Below are 20,485 nucleotides of genomic sequence, written 5' to 3'. Positions count from 1 at the left end.
AATAATTGCTTCTTTCAGGTTGTGAGCATTTCAATTTTCCAGAAATGTTCCCCAAAAAATGAAAACTAAAAGAGTCCTAGGACAGCGTCCTTTAGAAGTTTTATAGTATCAAGGTTTTTGGAGGAAGAGTATCCTTGTCGATTATCAACACAATGATTCCAAGCAGGTCAATTTATGCTGAGAATATTATATAACAGAACCCACTTCACCTCCATTATACTGACAATGATCTTCCTTACTTCAACCTTGTGTTTCTTAGTAAAGTTGAAAATACTGAGCCAAGAACAGACAGTGACAATGCCAGAGACTCAGATGTACCTATAAGGTGCCTTCAGACAACATCAGCCACCCAGACTAAAGTCCTGGTTTAAAACATCCCAACATGAATGAATCTCAAAAACCATATGCTGAGCAAGTGAAGCCAGATCAAAAGGGCACCTACTGTATTATTCAACTTACATGAAATTCTAAACTGGGCAAAATTCATCTCTAAAGATAAAAATCAGATCTGTGGTTTCCTTGGGGTGGGAGATGGGGATACTTTTGCAAAAGCCTAGGAGTAAACTTTCTAGGGTTTTAGAATTGTTATCGATCTTAATGGGGGTGGTTGTTATACAAATGTGTACATTAATTAAAAGTCATTGAACCGTTGACTAAAAATGTCTGCATTTTATTGTGTGTAAATGATACCTTAATAAAGTTGATTACAAAATGAACCAAAAACAAAACAAAGAAGAAGAAAAACCTCTCAAGACCTCAAAGGAAATACACTGTTTTCTTTCAGGGTACCAGATTGGAAATGAGGCACTGGTCTGTTCTACCCTCAGATTATCTCGAGGATTATCTAGTCTATTTTAAAGCACTAGAGTCCCCTATCAGAAAAACTCACCCCATGTTTAATTACTTTGATTTCTTCTCTGCCTCTTCTCCCACACGGTGAAGTCATTTACGGAAGAAAAACCAGCTTTTTCCAATTTTGCATCATCACATATTCTTTCCAAAGCTACTATTTATGAAACAAAATTTGGCTACACTTTGTAAAAATCTAGTTTTTTGAGCCTTACAAATCTTAACAGTTAACCTATTGCCTCCTTTGGAATTTGGAAAAAAAATTAGTTTGAAAATGAATAGCTGAGATTTGACATTTTTGTGTTTTGTGATTTTCTCTTCCCCTAAGAGAGAAGTGAGTAGGAATGAGAAACACATACATAAAGAAAAAACAAGTTATCTTGCTGCCTTTGCATGGTTATAATTTATAGGAGGCCCTTTTCAACAATAATCTATTATCAGAATCAATAAAAATAATCTCCATGAAGGCCAGGCCAGGATATTTGTCTCTTTTTCAGCAGATTGCAATACAAACCACATTCATGGATATGCTTCTTCATGATCTTTGTAATACTGTAACAGCTGACCATTTCCTCATGCCTCTTCACCTTAACTTAAACCTGGTTTTCATTAATGACCTCACATTTCCTTCTCTATCACTTGGTTGTCGGCCTCTTTTCCAACTCCAACTCCAACTCGCATTTCACTCTGGAACCAAAGGAAGACTCACACCTTCCTGCTTTTTAGTGGTACCTCAAGGTCATTACCATATTGTGATCACCCTGAAGAACAGCCAGACAATTGTTATTGCAGAGCCATCTGACAGTTTGTAGCTCTAAAAATTAACTAAGGACCGCATTTGTCAAAAATACCCTAGTTTAAGATTTTGGTAATATAGCAACAGTAATTCCGAAGTCACTTATGACGATCAGTGTGGGAAGCACCCTCCTTCGGGAAGATCCTTTGCCATGCAATACACTTACCCTGTCAGGTAATAAGGAAGCACGGCCGTGGAAATTAAACTTTTGTGGAAAGAAATACTTGGCTTGAAGTTCATACATTTTTCTTGACTTAGATTCCCCATTAATTACATTATCCACAGAGAGGTAATTATCAGAATTATGTAAGCAATTAAGGAGATGCTACTCCACATTCTTTCAGCTTGTTGACCTTTCTCACTTTATTTCATGTGGCTATCTGAAACATCAGTGATTTACATGTCTTTTTTTTAACAGATTTCTGTGTGTGTGTGTGTGTGTCCCCATGATGAAAACATCATTAAAATAAAATATCATGAATAGACTCTTAAGAAGCAGAGTCTACTTAAGGTCCTGGAAAATGTGAAAGCACTAATATTCATGGACAACTCTACACTCTGAACGCTACTCTAAATTTTATTGATCTCTATTTTGTCTAGGAGTTTTTCAAATTTTCTACCATGATCATTTGTTAGTTTTATAATTACATAATAAAGGCATTACATCATACAATCTTTTGTTATCCATTGCAGTTTTAAAACTATTAATTTCCTTGTCCTCAGCAGATATGTCATAGATTATTAGTACACAAGCAAAGACTTTCAACGTAACAGTACTCTATAGTGAGAAGAACTATACTGAGCTATCTCTATCCTAAGACAATGCACTAGGAAAGCACTAGGAATTCTTAAGCACTAGGAATACAGAGACAATCAAGGGGCAAGTTCCTTGCCTTCGAGTATACATAATCATTATAGCAAATGCTTAAATAGCACTTAGTATATAACTCACCACAGCAGTCTTATTATACTCCTTTTAAATAGGTGAGCAGAGGAAGCCACAGGGAAGTCATAGGGTAAAGCCAGAATTTGAACCTAGGTAGACTAGTACACTGTCCACGGCTTTAACTACTATGATAATATATATATATATATATATATGCCATATATATATATATATATATATATATATATATATATATATATAACTCCAAGTATTCCAAAGTTACAGAACACTTATCTACCATAACTCAAAAAGGAGCACACAAACTTGAATAGAAAATAAACATGTAAAAGGTCATAAATAAACCACAATATAACCTGCTCCACATAATATACTGACTGCAGTGTCCTGAGCCTCTCCCATCCTTAGGTAGCCAGAAATTACAACAAAATAATACTTTTCACTTTTGGAAGCCACACTATCTCTCATACCAACCAACCAATTACTTCCTTAGAGAGAATAGGAAATTAACCTGAATATCATAAAATATATCTATCTATATATATATAAATACTGATGTAGAATCTTTGTTTAAAGACAATAACTTCGATAACAGAGGGAACTTTACCACTGCAGGCTTCAGATAACCTCTATATTTCTCAAAGTTCATGCTAAATCATAAAATGCCATATTGTGTCTGAAGCTATTTTATCCATAGTCCATTTTCTTAAATGGACTAGCAAAGCAGTAAATACTGAGGAACATTTTGGCTCCCAAATCCTAAAGCCATTCTGATTATGCCTGGGTCATCATGGGGACATCATCGGAACTACCAGAGGACTGGCAGAAATACCAGTGTCCTGGCCAGCTTATAAATTAGAAATTATACAGAATCCAAGTTTATTTTTTTGTTAAGTAATTCCTATGAGGTTTTTGGGATGTCAATGTAAAGTCCTTTCATGTGTAATGTTTATCCATAAAATAGGGAACAATGCCAATCCCCGTCATAAATACTTTCACAATCTGACACAGAAAATCCACTGTAGGGCATAGGACCTGCAAATAGGATATGAATCACACACATCCATCCACTCATTCAGACAATCCACAAATATTCATTTTTAAGTCTACTATATGCCAATAATGTACCGGGCTCTAAGATGCTAAACCATGCTAAATGCTGAAACAGACATACTCAGTTCTGGCCCTCCTGGAACTTATGACCTACAGAAGTGCCTTCATTGTAAATGGTCAGGACTCAGCCGATGCTATTATCATCAGCAGGTGACCAAATGATAGAGCTTGCTTTCTAAACAAGCTCCACACTCTTTGCTTTCAACATTTTTGCTTTCCTTCAAGCCACATAATCCAGTGGTCAGTTTCTCCCAGTTAGTGAGGTTTGGGGAAAATGTACCCAGTGAACAATTCCTTGTGGCCTCACTCTTTCCTCACACTCTCCTCTGTGCTCTTGAGCTAAAGAGACCTGGATTCAAGTCACTTGCTCTAACCTTATTATTTTAAAATAGGGCTGCTCCTGCTTTGAGGATTTCCACGGGATCAACACAGTAGCAAAGCAGCACTGAATCAGAAGCAGGTACATTTCAAAATGACAGCTCTAAAAATATCCACTCTCCTTTTGTTCTCCTCCTATCCCTTTGCTCTGAACACCTCTGCTCTGAGGCTTTGCCTTTACCCTTCTCTGATTACTGCTCCAAAAGGGTTTCCAAGAACCGGGAGTATTTATGGTTTCACTTGCTCCCAAGTCCTTGGTGGAAAAGGATGCTTGCTTTCTGATTCTTACTAATTCCACACTCACATTGTTAACACAAAAATCATCACTTAAAAAAAATTTCCTCAGCTTCATATTTCATCTGGGCCAACACTGAAAGAATATTTTCAAAGAAACAATATCCTCTCTCCTTTGCTCTTCTGAGTTTCACGTTTTTACCTCCAGTCTCATTTTCAACCCTTATTATGGGATGCATCACCAAAATAGAAGAAAGTTCTTTCTGCTTTCCCTGTACCAGCCAATCATTCTACTTTGTTCTGTGTCTAACGAACAGAATGCAAAATCAACACAAAGCCTGATTATGCGACCTCTTCCAAGGGAAAGGTCTGAGAGTTGTCTGTTTACTAATGAAGCTCAGTGTGTATTAAGGGTTGACTGAAGCAATCATCAGGAATTTTCATCCCTTAAATTAGTGTTTTCCACCAGAGGCACATCGTTCATTTCAGATAATATAACTTTTAAGTTCAGGATACAACTGGACAAAAGAAAAGAAAAAAAAGTAACCAACACAACATTTGCAGTAATAACACAGTAACAGCTATCATCCTTCCCTGAGGAATTCAGCCTACTTTATGGACACAATTTAGTACAAACTCATAAGAAAGCTAACAAAGCCCAAAACCACTTCACAAGAGTGTAGAGAGGTAAAGGTCAAAACTTATTACTGCCAGGCCCAGCAGACAATGGCACCTACCGGAAAGAGCACAGGACGGGAAAACCTGGAAGCCTGTGTTCCAGTTTCGGTTATTCCTGTAAGCATTGGTATGATCTGAGTGAACTCAGCCTGCCCTGCTTTTTCCGTTTAGAAAAACCTACATCATCCTCTCATTAGAATGAAATGCCGCATCTGAAAAGTTGCAGATCTCTTTAGGAAAGAAACAAAACTCATGTTTCTAACCAAAATGGAATAATTCAGTCAATGGAGACATAATAAAAATCTGCCATAAAGCAACTGTTAACTTGAAATCTATCTTTTGTGGTGTATTTATATGGGTAAGGAGTGTAAGGATATCATAAGTAGAGTTACCAATTCTTCCAGAAATCAAGGTCATTGAGTTCAGATTTCAACTTTGACCTTGACCCAGGCTTACAGAGATGTAACATGTGCCAATACCTCATATCCACCATACATGGGAGAAACAAGGTATGCAGACAGATCTTCTTCTAAGTATCCCATATGTAGTGGTTTTAATACAGGGTCTCAGATTCGTTGCCATTCTTCACATCCAGATGTGGGCATTTCCCCTTGAATTTGGGCAGGCTTTCCGTGGCCTCAAACAATAGAGCAGGGGTCAGTAAATTATGGCTGGTGGGCCAAATCTAGGCCTCTACCGGCTTTTATAAATGAAGCTTGATTGGAACACAGCTATGTTCCTTAGTATATGTATTGTTTGTGTCTGTTTTCACATCACAGCAGCGGAGCTAAGTAGTTTCAAAAGAGACTGTATGGCGTGTAAAGCCTAAAATATTGACCGTCTGACACTTTATGGAAAAAGGTCTCCAACGCCTGCAATAGTATAAAGTGATGCTATGTAACATCTAAGACTAGGTCATAAAAGGTCATGCAGCTTTTGCATGATTCTCCTGGAATGCTTCAACCCTGAACACTCATTCTTGGGATACTCTATCTTGAATCCTAACTACCACGTTATGAGAAGTCCAAGCCACATGGGCAGACATCTATAGGCACTCCAGGCAACAGTCCTTGTTGGGCCCAGTCTTCAAGTCATCCCATCTCAAGGGCCAGACATGTAAATTAAAATTATCTAGATGATTGCAGCCCCAGCCATTTGAATCCTCATGAGCTGAGGTTTCAGACATCAGTCACAGAGTAGAGACAAGCCATCTCCTCTGTGTACTGTTTGAATTGCTGACCCACAGAATCTGGGCACATATTACAATTTTTGTTTATTTCACCACTAAGTTTGGACTTCTTTATTATGTAGCAATAGATAACTACAGCACTGTGTCTGTACACAGGAGATCTACATTTCACAGAGCACATACTTTTATTTATTTATTTATTTTTTTGCTTTAAAACAAATTTAATCAGTTATACATATACATATGTTCCCATATCCCCTCCCTTTTGCGTCTCCCTCCCTCCCTCCCTATCCCACCCCTCCAGGCGGTCACAAAGCACCGAGCTGATCTCCCTGGAGCACATACTTTTAGATGTGAATGTTGACTGCTCAATTTCTAAGAAGAACGTATACACAAATATAGGTACAAAATATTTATGTATATGTAAATATTAGACCTATATAAACTAATCTATATTATCCATAAAATGAGGGGCCCTTGATAATGGCTAACATTTCTTTTCAGTATTTATTGTATTCCAAGAACTGATAAATTCTTGCATTGTATGAATTTTCTCTTTTAACCCTCATAGCAACTCGCTGAGAGAAGTAATGTTATCTCTATATTATAGATGAGAAAACTGAGGCAGAAACAGATAACATGCTCAAGAGTACTCAACAAGTAAATTTTAGAGTCAAGATTTGAACCCAAGTTCTCAAGGTTTAGATCCCTTACTCTTAGTCACCAAGCTATATACTGAGTAAGGAGATGAAAGCTGAAGCCATTACCTCATGCTCAAGAAGTTAGACAGAAACTTAGTAGGCATGGTTGAAAGAAAACAGGACTTGGAGTCGTAAGTCCAGAGCCTGAGTTATGAAATGAATTCTCCTCTCATCTAGATATGTTTGTTTTTAGAAAATGAAAAAGATCACTGCATATTTTGATGGTTAATTTCTGTACTTAATGATTACAAAAGAATGGAATTTTACCAGGGAGCTATTTTGCAATGACCTAACTTATTGATTCAAAATCAAACCTTTATTATAAATTCTTGATTCAAAAGCAAATCTTTATTAAGTCTCCGTTGCATCAGAAGTCTTTCCCATTCTTCATTTCTTTTAAAACCCTTTCCTGTCTACTCTTGGCCAAAGCTTGAAGCCTAATTTAACATTTGGAAATAAAATAATGAAATAGTCATAACACAGCAATTCCAATGCCTACTGAAATGGAAGCTCTAAATAATTTTTCAGATAATTTAGGAAATTAAAAATATTTACATCATAGATGCAAAGAGAGAAGTTACTTGTGTAATAAAATAAATGGTGAGACAAAAAGTTTCTGGTCAAGTAGATTTGTTTAAATATGAACACTAATTTGAGCTCTATCCCGGTGCTAAAACCCAGTGACAGGTTGCATACAGTTTATAAAGGGATAGTTCAGTGCATTGGGTCAAATTCATGCCATAAAATGTGGTATTATTAGTAGTACTAGAAGACAGAGTGTGACTGTCTTCTTTGGGACATAGATAAAGACCCCAAGTTAGACAATATCAAGGACAAGTTATGTAGAAGAAGATATTATCTCAGTCCTTGGAACATGTCATCCAGGATTGAACAAGAGGTAGATTTATTATGAAGTACATGAAGCCAGAGACAGTAAGCAATGAGTGGTAGTTGGTTAAAATAGACAGGTTTTAGAAGTAGAGGCAAGGATGTAGAAAACAAACTTAGGGTTACCAGGGTATTGTGGTGGGGAGGCTAAATTGGGAGATTGGGGCTGAAATATACACATTGCTATACATAAAATAGATAACTAATAAGAACCTGTTCTTCTTATTAGCACAGGGAACTCCACTCAATACTCTGTAATGGGCTATTTGGAAATCACTCTAAAAAAATAAAAGTGGATATATGTATATGTATAACGGATTCACTTTGCTGTACACGTGAAATTAACACAACACTGTAAATCAACTATATTCCAATAAAATATTTTTTAAAAAATAGGTTTTAAGAACCATAGTCAGGGAGCAGTGTGGATTGGAAAGACCTGGCAAGAAATATTTCTGCATCCTCAGACAATGCTCCCCAAGCTGGCTATTGCAAGGGTGAGCATTTAAGAGATCTTTGACCTAAGGAGGACAGGAGATTAACAATCAACCCCAATGTGCATGAATTATTCTCCTCTGTGTTATCAGAAATCAGATGGCATCCTAGAGCAAGGGTCAGCAGATCTTTTCTGTAAAGGGTCAGATAGTAAATATTTTGGATTTTGTGTACCATACCTCTCCGTTGCAACTGCCTATCTGCTGCTGTAGCACAGAAACAGCCATGCACCATATGTTAATGAATGGGTGTGGCTGTGTTCAAGCAAAATGTTATGTACAAAACCAGGAGTCAAGCGAGATCTGATCAGTGGGCCAGAGTTTGCGGACCCCAGTTCTGGGTCAGTGTTCACAGCTGAATGAGTCATGAGGCCTTAAGTTCCAGTTCTCATTGTACTACTTTCTACCTGGGTGAACTTGGGTTCATCCTTTTATTTATATGGGCCACTATATTAGTCAAGCTTCTCCAGAAAAACAGAACCAACAGCATGTGTATACAATGTGCCCATATATATTGATAGATCTAGATCTAGATATCAATATTGATACCTAGATCTATATCCATATCTATATAAAGATAGAGAAAGAGAGAGAGAGATTTTAAACAATTGGTTCACACAATAATAGAGGCTTGGTCAATTCAAAATCTGCAGGTTAGGCTGTCTAGAGACTCTAGGAAGAGTTGCAGTTCAATTTCTGTAAGTCTTCTGGCAGAATTCCTTTTTGCGACAGGGAGGTCAGTCTTTGTTTTATTAAGAGCTTCAACTGATTGGATGAGGCGCACCCATACTATGGAGGATAATCTGCTGTACTCAAAGTCCAACACCAATTTAAATATGAATTTCATCCAAAAACACCATGACAGAGACTACCCTGGTGGCACAGTGCTTAAGAATCTGCCTGCAAATGCAGGGGACACAGGTTTGAGCCCTGGTCTGGGAAGATCGCATGTGCCATGGAGCAAATAAGCCCGTGCACCACAGCTACTGAGCCCGTGCGCCTAGAGCCCATGCTCTGCAACAAGAGAAGCCACCGCAATGAGAAGCCTGCACACCACAACAAAGAGTAGCCCTCGCTTGCTGCAAGTAGAAAAAGCCCACGTCTGACAACGAAGACCCAACGCAGCCAAAAATATCAATAAATAAATAAATAAATAAATAAATAAATAAATAAAAATTGTAAAAAACACGAAAACACCATCACAGAAATATCCAGAATAATATCTGACCAAATAACCGGGCATGGTGGCCCAGACAAATTGACATAGAAAATTAACCACCTAAGACATAGTTTTGTGATCTTTTACTGAGAAATTTGACTTATCTGAACTATTTTGATAACTAGAAGATACCTTCTAGAGGTAACACCCTCAGGTTTTTACATGGTAGGCAGCAGAGGGAAAGAGCCCATTTGTCCAGTCAGATGACACCCAAAGGATAAAATTCTGTCTTCTCTTTCCAACCCACAAGGATGAATGCCAAAAATACATCACTTATATCTGCTTTAGCTAACATAGGATAGGCCTGGAACAGACCTATGCTCCCAGTAAGCCTCATGAAATGCTATTTCATTAAGGGGAGACTTTACTTGCTAAGATTAGAAGCAAAAGAGAGTGGTGGATGAAACACTGCCCAAGGATATAAGTTCATGCAAGGAAGCAGGAGAGAGAATGGGTATCCGAAGATGTGCACTCTAAGCCAACACTAATTCCACAGCATCAGGTTATAATTCAGGGAGCACAACTGCTGGGGTGTTTTTCCCCCTCTTTTTTTCCCCCAAAGAGGGACAAATCAAGCATACTGACAATGGAAGAGCATTAGTTACCACAGATAAATTCCTTTTTAGAGGTGATCTCGCAAATAATTTGGCTCAGTGTAGACTATGATTTGGTTCCAAAAACCATAAGCTAGAGCATTTCATTCCAGGTCCCTCCTCAAATATCCATGATAGGTAGAAATTTGGCATCAGTAGTTCTTGAAATCTCCCCAGGTGATTATAATATGCAACCAGGGCTGAGAATCTGGAGATGTAGAGAGAATTTAAATTCAACTTTAGTTAAACAGTAAAACAAGCTCTGACTCTACTGGCTGGAGCTAGAAAAGGGATATGCATTTACTGGGATGAGAAGATAAAGAAAACCAGGGAGTAAACCAAATGCTTTACACCTGTGCTTAGCTAATTGTTACTCAGATAATTCAGACAATCTTACAGCACCTGAACCCTGAAATTCCTTAGTTCTGTTTAAAAAAAAGTAAATCTTCAAGTAACTGAACTCTGAGAATCATGTAAATCATAAAGAAAAAGAAGAAATCTTATTTTTTGAATTAGTTGATTTCATATATACTGTTTCACATTCATGATGTTAACTAGTTAGCTTTCTTTCCATTTTATGTTTGAGGAAAGTAAGGCTTTAAAAATCTCAGTAATTTTCTCAAGGTCACTTGTTGAGGGTGTGGTAGGGAGCATAATGGCTCCTAAAAATGCCCTCACCCTAATCCCTAGAACCTATTAATATGTTACCTTACATGGTGAAGAGAACTTTGCAGATATGACTGAAGTTATAGACCTTGAGATAGAAAGATTATCCTGGATTACCTCATGGGACAAATCTAATTGCATGAGTCCTTAAAAGTAGAAAACAATTCCCAACTGTAGAAAGAGAAAGAGAGACATGTCCTAATAGAAGCAGAATCAGAGAGATTCAACATTTTGGGTTTTGTAGGTGGAGAAAGGGGACTCTGAGTCAAGGACTACAAGTGACCGCTGGAAGCGGATAAAGTCCAGGGAACAGAAACACCCCTAAGAGCCTCCAGAAAAGAATGTAGCTCTGCCAACACTTTTTTTTTTCTTTTTTAACCATCTATATTGGAGTATAACTGATTTACAATGGTGTGTTAGTTTCTGCTTCATAACAAAGTGAATCAGCTATACATATACATATATCCCCATATCTCCTCCCTCTTGCATCTCCCTACCACCCTCCATTCCCGATCGCAACCCTGTATGTGGACACAAAGCACAGAGCTGATCTCCCTGTGCTTTGCGGCTGCTTCCCACTAGCTATCTATTTTACATTTGGTAGTGTATATATGTCCATGCCACTCTCTCACTTCATCCCAGATTACCCTTCCCCCTCCCTGTGTCCACAAGTCCACTCTCTATGGCTGCATCTTTATTCCTGCCCTGCCCCCTAGGTTCTTCATAACCATTTTTTCTTTTTTTTCAGATTCCATATATCTGTGTTAGCATACGGTATTTGTTTTTCTCTTTCTGACTTACTTCACTCTGTATGACAGTCTCTAGGTCAATCCACCTCACTACAAATAACTCAATTTCATTTCTTTTTATGGCTAAGTAATATTCCATTGTATATATGTGCCACATCTTTATCCATTCATCTGTCGATCCTGCCAACACTTTTACTTTACTCAATTGAGACCAATGTCAGACTTGTAAGGTAATCAATTGACATTGTTTTGAGTCACTATATTTGTGGTAATTTGTATGAAAGCAATAAAAAACTATTACAGGGGTCCTATAGGAGCCAGGCTATATATTTATACTTAAGTATTTCTGAAATGAATTTAACCTTGTGATTGACAGCAGCAGCAGCTTCCAAGGGATCCCACCACACACCTGAGGCAAACGCAGCCTAATACAAAGCAGTGACAGCAGCAGGTCACTGCCCCACACTTGGGGTAGAGGGGGACTCGATCTACTGTAGCAGCAGCATAGCCTGAATGGGAACCCATCCTCCTGTGGCACTAGTCCCATCAACATTAGTCTAATCTGCTAGCACCTGCTGCACCAACAGACCCAACATATACAAACCCTCCAACTCAGCAGCATTAAGTGAGCCAGACTCAGTGTTTCCTGAAACTCATATCCAATGGCACTGGAAAGCCCAGATATCACCTAATGTTATGAAAACATAAAAAAAAAACAATAACAGAAGACTGGGAACTTCAGAAAGAAAAGGGGAACAATGGAATGGGTGAAAACAAATGGGGTATATATAAGAGACTATCATTAGCCTCATGAGTTTCTTAAATACTATCCGATGGTCAAAGCAAATATTATGACACCATCTGATGTGGTTCTCAATGTAGAGAAAGGAAATACTACAGAAAATCATACTTTAAAACTGGGGAATATTAAGAGACTAAATGGAAGTAAAATTTTGGAACTTCACTTGAAGTAATAAAACACTGATTCCAGTAGGCTATGGTAAGTTACATATGTATACTGTGATGCCAAAAGCAACCACTAAGAAAACTATACAAACAGTATACACAAATGATTATAAATAAATTAAATTAAAATGGACTTATTAAAAAATGTTTAAGTAACCCAAAATAAGAGAAACACAGGATTGAGAAACTAAGGTAAAAGACAAAACAAAAAATAAAATGGTAGACCTAATCTTTAACATAGCAATAATTACATTAACTGTAAATGATCTAAATAACCAAGTCAAAGACAGAGATTGGAAGAGTAGATTAAAAATTCACAAGCATGATCCAACTATATACTGTCTATAAGAAGTTTACTTTAAACATCATGATATAGGGAGTTCAAAGTAAAAGGAAGATAATGATATATCATGTGAACGTTAATCAGAAAAAGTAGGAATGGCTATATTAATATCAGATAAAGTAGACTTCAGAGCAAAGGAAATTATTAGGGGCAAACAGGGTCATTACATAAAGATAACAGGAATAATCCACCTAGATGACCTATTGATACTAAATGTGTGTGCACCAAACAACAGAACTTCAAAATACATGAAGCAAACACTGAAAAAGTAGTAAAAGGAGAAAATTTTAAATCCACAATTATTATTTGAGACTTCAGCACAGCAATTTATAGAACTACCAGAGAGAAAAATCAGCAAGAATATGGAAGAAATGAAAACATCATCAATCAATAGGATATAACTGACATTTAAAGAACACACTCAGTAACAGCAGAATACATATTCAAGTGTCCATGGAATATTCACTCATATACTATATACTGGGCAATAAAAAGAACCTTAGCAGATTTAAATCGTAATGTGCCTAAGTGTTGGATGCTAAGACTCAGAGGTTTTCTTATTTCTTTCATTTATATATTCATAAAAAATTAGCAGATTTAAAAGAATTAAAACCATAGAGTATGTTCTCTAGCCATAATGGAATCAGACTAGAAATCAATAACAGAAAGACAACAGGAAAATCTTCAATCATGTGAAAACTAAACATCACAATTCCAAATAACTCATGGGTAAAAAAGACAGCAGCAAGGAAATATTTTTTAATGCATAGAATAAAAGAAAATGGAGATATAACAGATCAAAGTTTGCAGAATGAAGTGAAAGCAATGCTGAAAGGGAAGTTTATAGCACTAAATTGGGAAAGAAAGTATTTCAAAGCAATAATCTAATTTTCTATATTACAACAGTAAAAAAGGAAGAGGAAAAAACACTAAACAAGCAGAAAGAAGGAAATAATAAAGATGAAATAGAAATCCATGAAACTGAAAACAGGAAAATAGGGGGGAAAAATCAATGAAACAAAAGTCTGGTTCTTGGAAATAAACAATCTAATCAATAAAGATCTAGCAAGACTGATAAAGATAAAAAGATGGATGGCACAAATCACAGATATCAGAAATGCAACCAGGGATACCATGACATATCCTGCAGGTTAATGAGGGACTACTTCTTATGAACAAGTCTACATTATAAATTCAAAAATGTAGATGAAATGGGCCAATGCTTCTACACTCAAAACTACCAAAACTCAGCCAAGATGAAATAGATAATCTCAATTTTCCTGTAACCATTAGAAACACTGATTTTTCATTTAAAAACTCCCAAAAGGAATATTCAGGCTTAGATGTTTCACTTTTACCCAAGACATAAAGAATTAACACCAATTTTACATGATTTGATAAGAAATAGAAGTAGAAGGAGCAGTTCCTAATTAAATTTATGAAGCCAGTATTACCTTGATACCAAAACCGGACAGGGATAGTATAGAAAGAAGAAAACTACAGACCAATATTTTTTATGAAATTGGCTGTAAAAATCCTCTGCCAAATATTAGCAAATTAAATCCAGAAATATATAAAAAGAATAATATACCATGACCAAGTGGCATTTATTCTAGTTATGCGAAGTTGGTTAAATATTTGAAAATCAAACAATGTTATCCACCATATCCAATAGATTAAAGGGAAAAGTCATGTGATCCTATCCAATAAGGCAGAGAAAGCACTTGACAAAATCCAATCCCATTCATGATTGTAAAAAAAGAAGAAAAAAGAACTCCAAGCAAACTAGGAATAGAAAAGGAACATACTGAAACTCATAAAGATGATCTACAAACAACCTATACCGAGATTATATTTAACTGTGAAAGACTGAATGCTTTCTCTGTAAGATCAGAAACAAGGCACGGATATCTGCTCTCACCACTTTTATTAAATATATTACTGGAGGTTCTAGTAAGAAAATAAGCAAAAATAAATAAATACATAAATTTAAATGTTAAAGTTTTAAAAAGTTCATTTAAAAGATAAAAGGACTAGTCCTACTATGTTGAATAGGAAGGAATATATCCTACTGAATGTTGAAGAGTAATATATCCTATTATATTGCCTAAGGAAAGGTAAAACTGTCTGTGTCTGAAGAGGAGATGATAATCTAAATGGAGAAAATACCAAGGAATCCACAAAAAGCTTGAGAAATAATATTAGTTTGTAAATGTTTTAGAGTACAAGATCAACACAGTTTTATCACATTATATATTAATAACAAATGTGTAGAAGCTTAAATTAAAATATGTGATGCCATTTACAACTGACCTAAATAAATACTTAAATACAAGCCCAATAAGACATTTATAGGACCTCTATACTGAAAATTACAAAATGCTGATGAAGAAAAATTTTAAAGTCCCAAACAAATAGGGAGACATACCTTGTTCATGGATTAGAAAACACAACATAATAAAGATGTCAATTCTCCCCAAGTTAAGAGGCTTAACACAATTACTCTTAAAATGCCCTCAAGGTTTTTGCGGATATAGACAAGCTTTTTCTAAGATTTGTATGGTAAGAAGAGGCTGAAGAATAGCTAAAACAATTTGTAAAGGAAGATTAAAATGGGAGGAATTAATCCACCCAATTTCAAGACTTCGCAGTAATTTTGGAGGGCAGATACATAGATCAATGGAATGGAATAGAGAACCCAGAAATAGACTGACATAAATACATTTAACCTGTTTTGCAGCAGTGCAAAAGCTATCAAGGAAGAGTAGACATTTCAAAACATGGTACTGAAACAGTTGGACATCCCTCGACAAAAACAAACAAAAAATGAACCTTAACCTAAACCTCCACACCTTACACAAAAATTAAATCAAACTGGATCATAATCTTAAATGTAAAAGCAGGACATTTTTAGAAAAAGAAATAGGAGAAAATCTTTGGCATCTAGAACTAGGTGAATAATTCTTAGACTTGACACCGAAAGTATGATCAATAAAAGCAAAAACTGATAAATTGGATCTCATCAAAATGAGTTAAAAATGCTTCATAGAAGATCCTTTTAAGTGGATGAAAACTCAAATTACACAGTGGGAAAACATATTTGAAAATCCCACATGAGACAGATGACTTGTATCTATAATATACAAAGAACTCTCCAAACAACTTAAAAAAATCCAACTAGAAAATAGGCAGAAGACAGGAACAGACATTTCATGGAAGAGAATATACACATGGCAAAGAAGCACATGAAAAGATGCTCAACATCATTAGCATTAGGGAAATGCAAATTAAGACCATAATGAGATATCAGAGAATAACTAAAATTATAGTGACAACATCAAATGCTGGTGAGTACGTAGAAAAGTTATATCACGTCACTGGTGGGAAAATAAAATGGTTTAGCCACTCTGAGAAACAGCTTGACAGTCTCTTTTAATCCTAAAAGTAGATTCACCCTACAACGCAGTAATTGTACTCTTGAGCATTTATCCAAAAGAAACAAAAACTTAATTAAGTTCCCACAGAAACTTACACATAAATGTTGAGAGCAGTTTTATTTATAATAGCCCAAAACTGGCAACTACCCAAATGTCTTTCAATGGATGAATGTTGAAACAAATTGTGATAAAATCTTATGATAGAATACTATGGAGCAACGAAAAGGAACAAATTATTAATATATGCAAAAATTAAAATGAACTTCAAGGGAATGATGCTGAAGAAAAAATTTTTAAAAGCCAATCTCCGAAGATTAAGTAATTCATGATTATGTTTACATATTATTCTTAAAATAACAAAACTGTGGAGATGGAGAACAGATTAGAAGTTGCCAAGGGTTAGAGATGGGGGTAGAAGGTACAGTGGGGAAACTTTGTGAGGTTTTTGTGGTCCCAGTACAAATAATACAGCACTCTTGGTTTTAATCCCTAAAGATGTTTAAAAACAATTCCTAATAAGAATTGTCCAGATATTTAGCAATGGCAGCAGATTACAGGTATAGCTCCCCAACATGACAACTTCAAAAGAGATTGTACTAATTCAATGCATATGTTAATTTTTAAAAGGCCAGTCACAGTACTTAAATGGTATATATCTTAACGATATTATTCTAAGTATCTAGCTATACCAGATGGACTAGCAGGATTTTCTGTACATTCAATCTTATTTAAGACAGTAAATCTTATAATAAGACAGTTAAAAAAAGAAAAAGAAAAAAAAACAAACCTCAACTACAGTTGGATATTCTCATAGGAAGATGAGGTGAAAATATGTAGCAGTGGTTCAAAAGCTTAAGCAGTGGCACCTAAATTTGGCTGCATATTAGAATCATCTGAAGCACTTTTTAAAAACCCTCACACTGACTGTTGGTCATCCTAGACCAATAAAATAACTTTAAATTTCCTCAGACGATGCCAGTGTCTACCCAGAACTGAGAACCAGCGGACTAAGCAGAAGGGGATGTTTCTACAAAGATTTCTTAACAATAAGTCCTTTCACCCAATCAGATTTACCTTCCCACAAAGGGGTAAAGAAGGCTAGATGTTGTCCATACTTGCTTAGCTTTAATTAGCACTTGTGACTTGCCCAAATCCTAGATCATGTTTCCCCTAAATTTCATGTTATTCCCTAAGTTTTTCAAATCCAGGGCTAAGGGGTTTGCCAGGATGAGATTTTAAGTATTCACACAGGGGAAGTCCCTGGCAAACCAGGAAAGCGGTCACTCTACAATGAATTGTAAAGCATCCTAAATAACCCTGCCACTGCTCCCAGATACTAGTCTGTGCCAACCAGTGGAGAAAAGGCATTCTCCATTACTACCACGGCAAATGCTGCTGTACTTGCCTTGGCTACTCCCTATCTTTTCCAGGCGTCACTCCCCTTAACCTGCTGGTGGACGCTTTGGCCAGCTGACAATGCAGATATTTTCAAACTTTAAGGTGAATAAAAATCATATGGAGGGCCTGTTATAACAGAGATCACTGAGCCCCTCTAGAGTTGCTGATTCCATAGGGCTGGGATAGGGCCCTAAAACTTGAATATCTGACACATTATCAGGGGACGCTGGTAAAGCTGGTCAGGTTGTTACCGAATGCAGGTTCATGTGTCTGAAGCACAGTGAGGCCAAACAAACCTAAAGGTTGGAGTCTGGAGAAGAGAAAGGTTTATTGCAGGATCAAGCAAGGAGAGGGGTGGTCCGTGTTCCAAAACCCCTGAAATCTCCAAAGGATTTCAGCAAAGCATTTTTAAAGGCCAGGTGAGGGAGGGACATCCCAGGGCATGTGATCAGCTCGTGCACAATCCTCTGACTGGCTGATGTTGAGGCCACAAGGCAGGTAACATTATCCATCCTTAGGTGCCAGAAGGTCTGGGGGCTACATGCTCATGATCATCAAAGAGTTCATTTCTTCCATTGGGTGGTGGTTTTTAGCATCTGAAAACTCAAGAAATATGCCTGAGATACTATTATCTGAGTACTTCAGAGAGAAACTACAATAGAGGATATGGGGGATGGGTCTGTCCTAGGAAGGCCCCATAGGGTACTGCTTGGTTACAAGGTGACCATACTTTGAGAACCACTGCTCTAGTGGCTTGGAATGTTAAGAAAGTAATGGAAGAATCCCTTCCCAGATCTAGATTCTAGTATCACCAGCTATTTTGGTGGGAGGAAGGGTAAGTTTTGTCCTTGCTTGGACTTCTTGTTCATTTATATCAAAGCCTATTTGAGGCAGTGTGTTCGGCAGTCCTGCAGATCTGTCTTTTGCTTCAACAGTGTTTGGAATGAACAGACCCAGGGACGCTCCTTGCTCCAGCCCCCGACCACCCTCCAACCTTTCTTCCTTTCGCAACCTTTGGAATCAGACACTCAGCTATCCTCAGCCTCCAGGACAGGCCAACACCAGTTTTTGAGCTTAGCTCCTTATCACTGATCAACCACGAGTACCCAGGTTCATCAGAATTATTCCACCGAGGTGGAAGCCGCCGCCCACCGCCTGTTCAACATGCATCTGTGGACACTTACCTCTCTCTGAGCATCTATTTCGACAGCAACAATGGGACTCTGGACAGTATGGGCCACATTTTTTGCCAACTGGCTGAGGAGAAGTGTGAGGGCGCCCAGCGCCTCTTGAAAATGCAAAACCAGTGCTGCGGCCACGCCCTCTTCCAGGATGCACGGAAGATTTCTCAGGATGAGTGGGGTAAAACCCAGGATGCTGTGGAAGCCGCCATTCTTAGGGAGAAGAATCTGAACCAGGCACTATCGGATCTGCACGCCCTGGGTCCTGCCCGTGCAGACTCCGAGCTCTGTGACTTCTTGGAGAGCCGCTTCCTGGAGGAGCAGGTGAAACTCATCCAGAAGATGGGCGACCACCTGACCAACCTCCGCAGGCTGGCTGGTCCGCAGGCTGTGCTGGGCGAGTATCTCTTTGAAAGGCTCACCCTCGAGCCAAACAGGAGTCTCTGAAGTCCAGCCGCGTCTGAGGAGACCCTCTGGCGTCAGAGCTTCTGCCTGAAGCCCCGCTCTGCAGCCACTAGGCAGCTTTGTAACCGCCCTGGAGCCCTCTCCCAAGCCTTGGACCAAATGGAAACAGTAACGCTTTTTGCAGAAGGAAAAAAAAGCCTATTTGAAATACAAACAGAATAAAGCGAAAAAAAGAAATATATACATATATTCACGTTCTTTTAACATATGAATTGCCCCACTTTATCTGTGTGAAATAAGTTTGTTCCCATTATTGGGCTGGTTCTCAAGCTTTGCTGCTCGTTTGAATTACCTAAAGAGCTTGGAAGAAAAACATTGGTGTCTGGGTCCCAGCCCCAGAGATTTTGATTCAGTAGGTCTAGGGAGGAGCCTGGGCACGGGGAGGTCTCAGAGTTCCCCAGGTGATTCTAATGTGCAGCAACTTTGTGAACCACCTCTTGGCTTCAATGCAGCTAGTCATCAGATATTAAATCTAAGACACATGGACTACTAGTGCGTGAGCTCTGTTGCTAGGTGTATTCCATTTTCTTCCTCCAGGGAAAATGATTGATAGTTGTGTTACTTCTCTGAAATGGATGGAAATTTCCAATTAGCGTGAACAGGGGAGGGTGAATGGGTGAATGCAATAAGGTGTATCATTTACGTATTGCCCTATGTGTATGGCTAGAAGCTTTTGCAACTGAGGTCTGCCCTACTTTTCATGCTAATGGTAATGCTTGTCCTCCTAATGCAGCTGTAAACTTTATAAGCCCATGGGTAGACAGCATCACAAAATATTTACCCCTCCCCACTGGCCCACTCTCAAGCTTCACTCCCCTTCCCCAATACACAAATGTGCATCAATGCGCTTGAGACCAATATCAACATACTGACCTTCAATTCTTCTACTTTGCAGCTTCCCTCTTATCAGGAGATGTCAGCATTTAGTGCAAGGACAAATGCTTGCCTCTTGAGGAGTAATGTAGACAAAGCCTCCAAGAGACAAATAGGCCTCAGGGAGGGGGAAAAAGTCTTTCAAAAAGGTTGATGCCCAGAGGAGGCATTTTCAGTCATCTCAGCTTAGAGGTCAAATATCCAAAATTAAAAAGGTTAAAAAAAAGAAGAAGAAAGCAAGGAAGAAAAGAAGGAAACAATTTTCTTATCTCATAGTAATAAGGCAGTTTTCCTTAAAAAAAAGACTTAAGCCTTAAATTCTCTTTCCTAATCAAAAGGTGCTTTTCCATCTTTAGACTATTCCTCTTATA

At 37.7% G+C, this 20,485-nt stretch overlaps 1 pseudogene across 1 annotated transcript in view; it reads left to right on the top strand.

Annotated features, from left to right (window-relative positions):
• LOC309801628 (ferritin light chain-like) overlaps positions 1 to 19,683 on the top strand; it is a 43,680-nt pseudogene extending 23,997 nt beyond the window's left edge. The window contains exon 2 of the transcript in view: positions 18,699 to 19,683. The product of the transcript in view is annotated as a ferritin light chain-like (transcript). The remainder of the gene's footprint in view (positions 1 to 18,698) is intronic.
• The last annotated feature ends 802 nt before the right edge of the window (positions 19,684 to 20,485 follow it).

This window comes from Mesoplodon mirus (genome assembly GCF_964341445.2).
Source record: "Mesoplodon mirus genome assembly, contig: SUPER_3_unloc_10, whole genome shotgun sequence".
Taxonomy (NCBI): Eukaryota; Metazoa; Chordata; class Mammalia; order Artiodactyla; family Ziphiidae; genus Mesoplodon; species Mesoplodon mirus.
This window is presented reverse-complemented; position numbering and strand designations above follow the sequence as displayed.